A 12,385-nucleotide genomic window follows, 5' to 3' on the forward strand; every position below is an offset into this window, starting at 1 on the left:
ACAATTAAAGGGTAGATAAACAGTTTACCTCCCTTGGTGGCATTACATCACAATCAAAGAACAAACTCCTGGGAACTGAAATATGGTAGGCCATCACTTTGACTAAATACAGTAAATGTAAAAAATGTGTAGCAACATACATTACCAGTACACAGCAGAATCACAAACGATAAACAGAACTTGTGAATACTGTATAATGTAACTACACTGTTGCTGGAATCAAAGTAAGAAGCATTAAAATCACTCAATTTCACAGGTAACTTTTGGAACTTTTAAGACTGCAAGTATAAGTAATAACACGATATTCAATAACCAAAAGCGATAAAAGTGTTACACTGTCACATGCTTGTCAAGCACAGATAAAATGCTGATAAGCTTCATGAGTCACTGGGACATATTCTCCCAGGTTTAGGAATATCTCTAGCATCTCTTCCAACAGACAAATAGACAGATACAAGTACAGAGATGACTAGATAAACAGACAGCAGTAACTCTGAACTTCATGCATCCATATGATGCATATAGGCAGCATCATACACCTCCATCCCTTCACTGATGCTAGAAGGGCATGCCTTCACATGATGGCACCAATATAAAGGTGTACTGTAGCTACAATGCCTGGTTACACGAGTGTTACTGAACTCACTCCCTACCCTCTGAAAGGAGGATGGTGGACTACTGGAGGACACTGTCAACCTGTAGCCCAATGGGTTACATATATACTGCATCAAATTAACATAGGGTAACAATTACTACTAATACTACTGGTACTACTTTCACTATCAAATTAATCCTTCCATGGTTGTCACTCCTACTACTATACCAATACTGTAATTATTCTGACTACCACCAGAAAATTACATTCACAGGAGGTTAATTTCACATGGACCAGAAAGTGTTACCATACCATACCAGTACTGTACTGTAATGTAAGAAAAATGCAAGACAACAATTTTATGGTAGACTATACAACAGCTACAACTCCTGATCATGGACTACTGGTAGTCTAGATTATAACAGATTAATGTGATAGTAAGCCTTTCAATAAGATGACATATGTAACGTCTAATTCCTGCAACCAACAGATGATTTATTCAGAAAATGGAAGGCCTCACATTGTGAACTCATCAGAAACAATCTCCATTACACTTTCTAGGATCTGGTATTTTTAAGCTTTTTAAATGTTCTTCTCAATAACACTAGATTATTTAAGCTGAAAAAAACCCTTGGTGTGGATGGTTTCAGGAGATGAGCAGAATAACTTCAATCCACAATACTGTAATTCTCCTACATTAAAAACTACTGCATAACCAATGTACAATATTACATTTCAGTATCAAGAGTATATTGACATCCACATACAGTACAATGAAGAAACAGCATTATTACATTTTTGTACCATACACAATTTGATAACCACATACAGTAATATTAAACTGGCTACTAATAATAGGAAGACAGCATTACACTTCAAAATTATGCCTGCCTGATACCATTAATGAAATCCCAAGCGTATTACCACAACGGGATTCCCCAGAGTCCTTAACACTGAGGGGAATCCTGCTTTGTCACAATAGGATTCAATTCCACTACTGCACTATCAGTGCTGTTGCTCTCTTTATCTCTGTCACATATCTTTCTTATCTTTATCTCTTCCTTTATACCATTCACACTTTCCACCCAGTCAACAAACTTTCAAGCTTTTTTGTGTTGTGTACCGATAATAGTCCCCACACAATTTAATCACGTTTTAAGTGGGGTTGGTGGAGGATTAGTGCCTCTCCCTGTAAAACAATTAACTCTAAGCCTTGGCCACCCTGCTTCTGGGATACATGGCATCTGGCAATGAATGAATGAATGATGAACAATTTAATCAGTACAATCTTTTTCATTCTGCCACATCTCTCTCCCTTTCTGTATTTTCTCCCTTTTCATCCTAATCGCCTTTCATTTCCTCTTTTATCACTGGAATACTCTCTCTCATTTCCCTCCATTCTCTCCTCACTTCATAAATGCAAAATGTATGGAAATATTAAATATGAATTGATTCAGTATTTATAACTGTCAACATATTGATACATCTGATTTACTAGTATGGTTCGTACATCCCTCCATTTATGTCTTTATTCTTCCCATCTTAGTAATCTCCCTGTATTTTCCATCTTTTATCAGTCGTATCCTCCCTCTTTCTTCTCGTCTCCCCTCTCTGCATTAACTCCTCGATGACTCACACATAACTCCCCAACTCCACACTGCTAGTCACCCCAACTCACTAAATACGTCATGAACTAAAAGAATGCTTTATTCTACGTATTATTAATGGCGTGACGAGTAATTAACAACTGTCACATCTGTCTTAGTTGTCCAAAATATCGCGTGACGTCTCTGAACTGCCCCTTCATCCTTCTTTCATCCGTTCATTTACACCTAATTAATGGCACTCTATGCTTAAATATTACCTAATTAGTACAAAAAATAGTTTAAAATATCCCCCTCATGCTTACCGAGGATGCTAGTCAGGCGGAGGCACCATGACAGGGGCTTAAATAACGGTAAAGAAGTAACACAAGCACCAATGATGACAACAGACGACACCTGTGACGTCATTTACTAACAATAATAGTTACGTAGATTTTTGGCAGAAATTTTATTGTTTGTATGTCACATCATATAACTCAGATTTCTCTAATCAGTATTTGAGAATTATTTTATTTCTTTTGTTGAAAGTAGACACCTTGATTTTACCAGAATTATTTTTCTATACCATAGAGTTCCAAAGATGAATAGATACGCCCAAGAGGTTAATCCCTTCTTTCCCATGACATTTTTGCTTACTCGCGGGCGATTGTATTAAGTTGAGGCGAGAATTTTTTCATTAGAAGGTTAGAAACTGCCTCCGCTTACCCCTTACTGTTAGAGATTACTGTGCATGGTCAATTATCTCTTTCTAAAGCTAATTCCAGGTAAAGCTACAGCAAAAACAGAATCACCCTCACAGGCAGAAAGAGAAAGAGACGTGAAACTTCTGGTGCAACTTTCCTTGTCCTTCCGACAGAAAATATATATATATAGATACCAGTTACGGCTGGCAATAGATCATAAACCTGTAAATACAACCAAATTCTCCACCATTCAAATAACCCGCCTCGATCCCCTCCGTCACACATTCGATGCTCTTGCCCCACCTCTTTCTCTGTCACCTTCTAGATATTTTCATTTATGTGCAGTAAACTATAATTTGTTACCACTTTTGATATACAGAATTATAGAGTTGCGTAGGGCACAGGAAAAACAGGCATTAGATTTTTAAATTTTGAAAAAGAGTGATGGTGCAAGCAATGGTGCAACTGTGAGCAAGTTGCCATGATGATGACGCGGAGAGAGAGAGAGAGAGAGAGAGAGAGAGAGAATCCCCAGAGTTAAGAGCCTAGGACCAATGGACCATATAACTGCAGGGGTGAGGGAACCTTAGGAGAGACCACATCTCTCACTAGAAATATGCTGCCTGGAGAGAGAGAGAGAGAGAGAGAGAGAGAGAGAGAGGTGATACCACACACTCAAGTATCGTTTTATCGTGTGCTAAACATTGTAACACTTTTTCCTCAGTAATTTATATTGCCTTTTCTTTTCTCAGTCCATTCGAGTATTAGGTCCAATGAAGTACCGGGACCCCCGGCAGTACCTGACTTTCTCCTCATAGGGAGAGTGATAGCCAGATTTATATTTTCCCGTGCTGGCGAAGTGTGACTGAGGAAGGGGTGTGTTATGCTGCTTACTCAGAGCTCAACTTTTTGCCCTCTGAGTACGAGTAACTAACACGGGTTCTTTCCAAGACTGGGTGTAGAGCATGTGGCTCAATCACAGGCTAGCCAATTTTACACGTATATCACCATGAAAAGATACAAGAGCAGGACACAATACAGTGATACAGAACAAACACAATAGCAGTACATAAGTATAAGAGTTGGATAACAGGAGACCAGGTAGTTGCAGGTGTCGCCCAGGTGTGGGGGGCATCCTGTCAGGTACGTGTGCGCTCTCGAGTTAGGTGCAGGTCCCTTGTCATGTGCTGGATCATGCGGTGTGGGCTGCGGGGCGGCATAGAGGGAGGCCTTTCTCTGGTTGGGCCTCGGTGCGTGCGGTGGCCCTCGGGACTGGGGCTGAACAGGGCAAGCAGGCGCGCTGCTCTGTGCCTGCCCTTTGAGGAGGAGGACGGCTCGCCGGTTGGTCTTGGTAGGTCCTGGCCGGGAGTCCTGGGTGCGTCCTTCGGCGGCTGGGGGCTGCAGTCTCGCCAGCGTCGAGAGGCCGTCAGGGGCTGCTTGCGGTGTCTCTTCCTCGGAGAGTCCGGCAGTGGCTGGTGACGTTGGGGCACTGGCCGTAGTGAGCACACTCCCAGGCTCACGACGGGACCACTCCAGACACTCTCCAACTGGGACTCCACTGCGGAGCGAGCTCCGCCTTTTGGGGTGTGGAGGGAGCGAGAGGGTCGTCCTACTCGGCCTCTGGAGGAGTGAGGCGAGCAAGGGGCGTTGCCCTCAAAGGGAGCCGCAGGGATAGCAGACGAGGGAAGTACAGTGAACGTTCCCTCCCCAACAGGCATGGTGGGCGCCACCGCGGTTCTACTAGTCCCTAGGACTTCAGGTGAGAGGAGTACGGTTGACGTCCTCTCCCTGACATGCACGGTGGGCGTTGTCGTGGTCCTGTTTCCAATGGGGCCTGCAGGTGAGGGAAGTATGGTAGACGTTCCCTCCCTGATGAGCAAGATAGGCGTCGTCGCGGTCCTGCTTGGGTTTGTAGGTAAGGAAAGTACGGTGGACGTTCCCTCCCTGGCAAGCACAGTGGGAGTTGCCGTAGCCGCAGTCCTAACGGGGACTGTGAGAACACAAGTCCCACCTTGATCCGGGATAGTGCTGGTCTGGCTGGAGAGTAGTGTGGTGGGGTGGCGTACTTCCAGCTGGCTCTGTTGGGGGGAAGAGGGGCGCATGGTGGCGGGTGACGTAGGTCCGTCTCGTCTGGGCCCTTTACGTGCCTCCCTGTGTTCTCTCCTCGGGGTGGGTGTTTCATCATCCCGTCTGCGCCCCTCCCTGTGGACTCCCCTTGGAGTGAGTATTTCAGGGTGCCTGTTCGAACTGATACACGTGAAAGGTGATGTTCTATTGGCAATATTTATGTGTGTCAGTCTGTATATGGCAACGGTCGAAGTGAAAGAGTGAAAACAGACATATGAAAGGACATACTACCACCTCCCATACTAAATACCCTAGATTAGGTGCACACATAATACTTTAAGTTCAATGCGCAACCACCAAGCCTATACAGATCTTTTGTCTATTCCAGTGGCAGAAATTTCATGTAGCAAGTAGAATGTCCCAAAAGTTGGTGGCGACCTTTATGAATTCACTTGATGCAGTGTTGCTTACTTCCTCCTTCCCCCCTTTTTTTCAGTCTCTGTGTCTGTCTTCTCTTCCTACTTCTCCAATTCCTGCAGTTGATGGGTCTGCTCGGCCAAACAGGCTCTCTCAGGAATAGAAATGTGAAGAGTGAGCTTCCACATTTCGGAATATCGTCTGATGTCGCTAATATCCAATACCATCACCACATCAGCTCTAAATAATTCACATACAGTCATGAGCAAAAGTTGGTTGACAATCTTCTGCAATCAGTGTGTCCTGTCTTCCGTATTTCTTGTTCGAATGAAAGTATCCTTCCTTCATTCTCATACTCTCATGCAGTGTGCCTCAAATCGCTATCACATTACATCGTTCTTCTCCTCGATCTATCAACAGTGGTGTTCCTCAGGGCTCTGTCCTATCACCAACTCTCTTCCCTTTATTCATCAATGACCTTCTAAGCTGTACATCTAACCCTATCCACTCATACGCTGATGACTCCACCCTTCTCCTTTCCATTCGGTTCCCACAACGTCCATCTCAGCATTTACTGCAACAAACAAGGGATGAAGCTATGGCTCACCTAATGTCTGACTTGGCTCGTATCTCTGACTGGGGTAAAAATAATCTGGTTGTTTTTAATGCATCAAAGACTCAGTTTTTACACCTATTAACCCAACAAAATCTTCCACAGGTATACCCACTAACGTTTAATAATATTCAGCTTAATCCTGCATCATCCTTGAACATGCTTGGGTTTCATTTACTTGGGACTTATCTAGGAAAGATCATATTACATCTCTTGTAAAATCTGCTTCCAAGAGATTAGGTGTGCTAAGCCTAGTCCCTTCCTTCTTTACCCATGCACAATTGTTGACTCTATACAGGGGTTTTATCCGCCCCTGTGTGGAGTACAACTCTCATGTGTGGGGAGGCTCCCCACATACAGCTCTTCTCAATAGGGTGGAGTCAAAGGCATTTCGTCTTATCAACTCTCCTCCTCTTACAGACTCCCTTCAACCTCCGTCTCTTTTCTATCGCTACTTCAATAGTCACTGCTCCTCTGAACTGTCTGCATGCATTCCTCTACCTCTACGACGGGCGCGTAGCACCCGTCTAGCAGCAAACTCTCATCCCTTTTCTGTCCAACTCTCTAATGCAAGAGTTAACCGTTACTTCCAGTCCTTCATTTATGCAACAGGTCAACTCTAGAACTGTCTCTCTCTGTCTGTATTTCCTCCTTTCTATGATCTTCAGTCTTTCAGACGCAGTGTGTCCAGGCATCAAGAAATGATCGGATCTTGATTTTGGTCCTCTCTTGTATTTTGTTTTTCTCTTGGAAGGAACAATAATAGCTGGCCCACGGCTTTTGGTTCCTTCTTCCTCGCATTAAAAAAAAAAATACGTTTTTAATTTGCTTTTGGGTGTACATAGTCACTAACCTGCTTTGTTGTGTGTTCCCCAAGTGAAAACAGGTGAGTATATGAAGTATAGGAGTATCACATTGAACAGGAAAGGACCAAACATTGTGCAAGCGGATCCTTTATCAGGAACTGCTTGGATTACTCTCTCTCTCTCTCTCTCTCTCTCTCTCTCTCTCTCCAATATTCAAGTACATATAATAATACTGACCTTGTGAGGGTGAAAAAACTGGTGGCTGAATCGGTAGAGAGGCGGCTTGCAGTCCTAATGGACCCAGGATCGAATCTCGGCTGGGGCAGGGAACAGTTTAAGGATTTGAATTTCCTAAAAGCAGACTTTCCTGATCTACCAGATGACCCGCCGACATGTCGTAAAAGTACCCCCGCTAATACCAATACACCAGTCCTGTATGAGACAGTCCTAGCATGTATTCAATATGGACGGTGGGTGTTAGCGCCGAAGTGGTGACATGTGGAGGTGTAGGAGGACTACTGGGCCTTGGGATAGGCAACTGCCCCCAAGAAATAGGCCCTGAGCCTTTGCCCAGAGTCGGACACATAAAAAAAAAAAAAAAAAACTGATCAAAATTGGACTGCTTAAATTAAGAATATTCTTGATATTCTCAGTACAGTATTTACCGAGTGTGAGCCTTCGCTATGAGGAGATGCTCACTATCCACTCACTCGATGTAGTCTTATCTTCTGGTGACTACACTGAATGACAGGCCAAATAATTTCCTGTAAACAAGGAAGCCATTTGCTACATTGGGTGGTAGCCATATAACCGAATGATGCGCGGTGGTTTAGCGAGTTCTGACGCTGTAAGGGACTCCGAAGGAAGATTGGGGTTTGTTGTTCACGTAATGCCATTCAGGGAAGAGCAAGGCAGGTCATTCTCACCTTAAGTGTTGAGAATGAGAAAAGAAAGGAAAAAAACAGGAAAAAGGGAGGGGTGATGGAGGAATGATGATGAGGTTGTTATTGTCAAAAGTGAATCATGGAAAAAAAAAAATGGTGATGGAGAGATGGAGAGATTGCTATTGTCAGGAGTGAATCACGCTGCCTGTCATGCTGGTGGTGGCACTAGGTCAACAATATAAACAAGTGCGTCACCCAGGATGTCATCACAGTCACCATTAACTCTCTCAGGGTGGGGACAACTCTGTAATTCTACCGGAGCAAAGGACACACTATATTATTCATCCCACACACACACACACACACACACACACACACCTTACCCCTGACCCCCCCTGACTCTGCCCCCGTATCCCCTTCACCCCCCCCCACCCTTGCACGCAGCCTCTTGCACCATGCATTCCCCTGCCGTCATCTATACTTTTTTTTTTCTTTTTTTGACAACGATCCCTAACCCTTTTCAGCTCAGTACTTGTATATATTGTTTTTGTTACATATCTTCGGGGATTTTTTTATCTTGTTCTTTTCATAATCCTCCTCCTCATCCTCATCATCATCATCACCATCATCTTTTTTTCTTCCTCTTCATCATCAGTCATCTTCATTTTCATCATAATCATCAACTTCTTTTCATCATCATCGTCATCGTCTCCATTTTCATTATCATCATTATCATCATCATCATCATTCTCTTCTTCGCCGTCTTTTAAGCTCAGTGGAGACTTTTAGAAATACAAAAGCCAAATATACCCTTCCATTTATCCCTTCACTTTGTCAGGCTTACTCGAATTTTGACACAGATCTACTCCCTTTCAGCTTAGTTGATGGCAAAGTGTAGTCAGATTGAAGGGTTGTTTTGACCAGTAACCAAGGAGACTCATTCCTAATCTCATGCAATACTATTTAAACTGTAAGAGTAGTCCAGTCCAGTCAGAAAAAAAAAAAGACTATGTTTGGAGAGAGAGAGAGAGAGAGAGAGAGAGAGAGAGAGAGAGAGAGAGAGAGAGAGAGAGAGAGAAATGAGACCCACTTTCCCTTAGATATTCCCCTCCTGCTCCCCATTCCATCTCCCAGCTCCCTCCTGCTCCCTATTCCGTCTCTCAGCTCCCTCCTGCTCCCTATTCCGTCTCTCAGCTCCCTCCTGCTCCCTATTCCATCTCCCAGCTCCCTCCTGCTCCCTATTCCGTCTCTCAGCTCCCTCCTAATCCCTATTCCATCTCCCAGCTCCCTCCTGCTCCCTATTCCGTCTCCTAGCTCCCTCCTGCTCCCTATTCCATCTCGCAGCTCCTTTCATAACTCCATCCCCCCCTCCCACCACGATCTCCTATGTTATTCCAATCTTTCTCTCTTCTCAATCTCCTCCCATTTTCCACCTCCTTCCAAATCTCACACGGGGCCGCCTTCACGTGGTGGCACCGATATAACCAGGCAGATCCACTGTCTGGCTACGCAAACTTCCCTCAACTACTTCCTTATCCCCCAAAAGGAGGATGGTGAACCGCAGGAGAATAGCAACTTCAACCTGCAGTCCACTGGGTTCAGTTTTCAGATGAACCTGGAGCTACAACAACAACAACAACAACAACAATATTAACATTAACGACAATAATAATAACAATAACAGTAACGACAACAATAACAGCAACAATAACAACAAAAACTACTACTACTACTACTGCTTCTACTACACTAGTACTACTACTCCTTCTCTCACTTTTACTTCTCTTCCTCCTCCTGCCACTACTACTAGTGCTACAACAACAACAACAACAACAACTACTACTACTACTACTATTACTACTACTACTACTACTGCTACTACTACTAATACATTACTGCTCCTCCTCCTACTACTACCACTGCTACTACCACACTACCACTGCTCCTTCTCATCCTCCTACTATTACTACTACTATTACTGCTGCTGCTACTACTAGTTACTACTGCTACTAGCACACTAATACTGCTCTCACTCTTCCCGCTGCTAATACACTACTCCTACTCCTACTACCCCCTCCTGTAGTCCACCTTGCATCATGTTATCGCACCACAAAAAAACTGCCCTTTTTTGACCCGCCCATCCTATCGCCCTGCCGCCCCCACCCCTCCCTGTCCCACAGTACCCCTCCCGTATTCCCTCTCCTTTTACCTGAGCAGTGTAACTAATTTTGTACTTTTCTCTTAATATCCAACCGTTCATAGGTCGTGTAGAGCTTAACGAACCTACTTATTGTATTTCCTATTGATCCTTTGTAAACGAAATCCAATATCGACGTTATTTGAGAAAGTAGTCTATTAGTTATTTTCCTTTAATATCCAGCCGTTTAGAATAGTGTTCAGTGTCTAAAATAAACAAACCGTTCTATTTTTTAACAATCTTTATAAATCACACCCATTATACATGAAAACAGAGACGTTATATGGCCATTACTTAAATTACCAAGTAGCAACATGTTCAAATCAAACGCGGGGCCGAACAATTGGGTCTGGTCCGAAACAGCATCCCCGCCAGAGACCGAAATCAAAATAGGCCGGAATCTCCAGTAATTTTGTCCATGTGAGCAGGGCCGCACGAAATATAGATATTTACGTTTTTGTAAGGTAAGCTGTTTGAATTTTTAGTTATGTTTTGAACAGGCATTCGGTCCATCATATGAAGGCTCCTGTGAGCTAAATATAACGGTAAATGATCGTGTCAGTGAGCCACATAAAGGTGAAATACATCAGCTGATTCTGCTCCACTAAGCGTATGAAAATTTTGGCGCGAAGTTGAATTCAAATTTTACCATGAATATTCCAGGTTTATGCTGACCTCCACCATGGCGATGATGACGGGGTTTGAGCCGTGTTGCCGTGGCCATTATGACAAATTACTGTTAGTGTTTTATTTAGTGGGAGTTGGAGCCACACCCACGACATTTTGCACAGCTCTGCGAAAATGTCAACAAAAAATGGTTTGGCCCCATTTTGACGTTTCCCTCCATTTATAGGCGATTTATTGTGCTCCAACGGTAATTGGGGCCATTGGAGGTGTGGAATGGGGATATATGGTGGGTTTTAAAGGTGACAGGGGGAAAGGGAGGGGTTGTGCAAGAGTGGGTGGATCAGGGCTGACCTTATGCAGATTTCATAACTTTTACTCTAGTTTCTTTTTCCTTTATTCGAAAATCTGTTGTACTTTAGTTGGTATCATATGAGGTGTAAGTTTCCTATCCAGTATCAGCATTTCTCCAGTTAATAATAGGTTAGGTAGTATGTAATGTTTCAAAATAACTCCCATATATATAATTTCCAACTTTACTCTTGTGTATTTTTTATTGATTATGATCATATATTTTTTCATGTTACACTTATGTTGGTTGATTGCATAGTTTAATTATGTTGGTTTATGATGATTTTGATTGCATAGTTTATTTATGTTGATTTATGATGATTTTGATTGCATAGTTTATTTATGTTGATTTATGATGATTTTGATTGCATAGTTTATTTATGTTGATTTATGATGATTTTGATTGCATAGTTTATTTATGTTGATTTATGATGATTTTGATTGCATAACATAGTTTATTTATGTTGATTTATGATGATTTTGATTGCTTGGTTTATTTATGATGATTTTGATTGCATAGTGTATTTATGTTGATTTATTATGGTATGACTTTGATTCTGTAGTTTATTCCCATTAATTTTATGTTATATTTGTTAGGTCGAGCTGCTCCCATTTTTCTTAAGATTGGCTAGAGATGGAAATGTTTTGGAGCCTTTCTATCTGTCTATCTATTTTTTGCCAGATACTTTAATCATGTATGGTTTAGCCATAAATAAATTGCCCCCATGTTGCTCTCCTCCACCATCTGGCTGCCTTTCCACCAGCTCACACATCTCTCCCTCGCATATTTCTCCACTCCATCCCTCCATCTCATCCTTGATCTCCCCCTCCACCTCACTCACATACACTCTTCCAGCCAGTCTCCATCCTCTCCACATGAAGCCCTCCACCTAATTACTCAGTTATTGAGATCTTTATGTGAAAAGCACTGAGAAATATGCATACTGTACTCAGAATTTAGCCAGAATCTTGCAAGAGATGAATAAAATAATCTGGTGTGATTCCATCTCTATCAGTTGCATGGCACCGTAATCCCATAATTGATGATCACAAGGTAAGTGCCTTCATGTCATTCTCTCCTCTACCATATGGTTCCCCTCTCTCCAACTTACACCCCCACTCTCATGTACCTCCCTTCTCCATCCTTCTACCTCATCCTTATCCTCCCCCCCTCCCTCCAGTGGACAGATGGTTAAGCAAAAATTATAGACACTCCTGGTCTGGTGGGGCTTATAGTGTTTGCTTTTAACCCAAACAGCTTGGGGATGTTTTTTCACTTTTTTTTTTTTTTTTAATATAGTATTGTTGAAAAGAATTGTGTATGTACAAGAGGAATAGTAAAATGCATTGGTGACACAGTATAGCCGTGGACATTAATTCTGAATCATGAGTATGCAGGAAAAAATAATCATCTGTCAGTCATGGAATCTAGGTCTATGGATATTGGGACAGAGAGTTAGAAAGCAAGATATCTAGAGCTGAACCACATTGTCTGGCATTAATTGGACTAGAGTAAGAAAAAAAATGTTGTTGAACTGATTGGG

Source organism: Coenobita brevimanus, chromosome 77, assembly GCF_032717465.1.
Source record: "Coenobita brevimanus isolate Jiangsu-jjx chromosome 77, ASM3271746v2, whole genome shotgun sequence".
Taxonomy (NCBI): Eukaryota; Metazoa; Arthropoda; class Malacostraca; order Decapoda; family Coenobitidae; genus Coenobita; species Coenobita brevimanus.